This window comes from Microtus ochrogaster (assembly GCF_000317375.1).
Source record: "Microtus ochrogaster isolate Prairie Vole_2 chromosome 14 unlocalized genomic scaffold, MicOch1.0 chr14_random_2, whole genome shotgun sequence".
Classification (NCBI taxonomy): Eukaryota; Metazoa; Chordata; class Mammalia; order Rodentia; family Cricetidae; genus Microtus; species Microtus ochrogaster.
In genome coordinates, this window is record NW_004949097.1 from 9,143,649 (window position 1) to 9,143,957 (window position 309).

Below are 309 nucleotides of genomic sequence, written 5' to 3' on the forward strand. Positions count from 1 at the left end.
TTAAGGCTAGGCTCAACAATGATGATACGGGTGGGGGCGGTTGGAGAGAGAGAAGGAAGGACAGAAGGAATTGGAAGAAGGGGAGGAAGGAGCAGGAGGAGAGAGGAGAGGTTGGAGAATGAAAAGAAGTAGGAACCGAGAGGGGGCGGGGTGAGTGGAGGAGGACCGATCCTCCTTTATTTTAGAATTTTCCAAACATTACTGCGCACTGCACAAAATGCCTCTCCAGCACCTGGGAGAGGGTCTCTGTCTCTGTCTCTGTCTGTCTGTCTGTCTCTCTCCCTCCCTCCCTCCCTCCCTCCCTCCCTC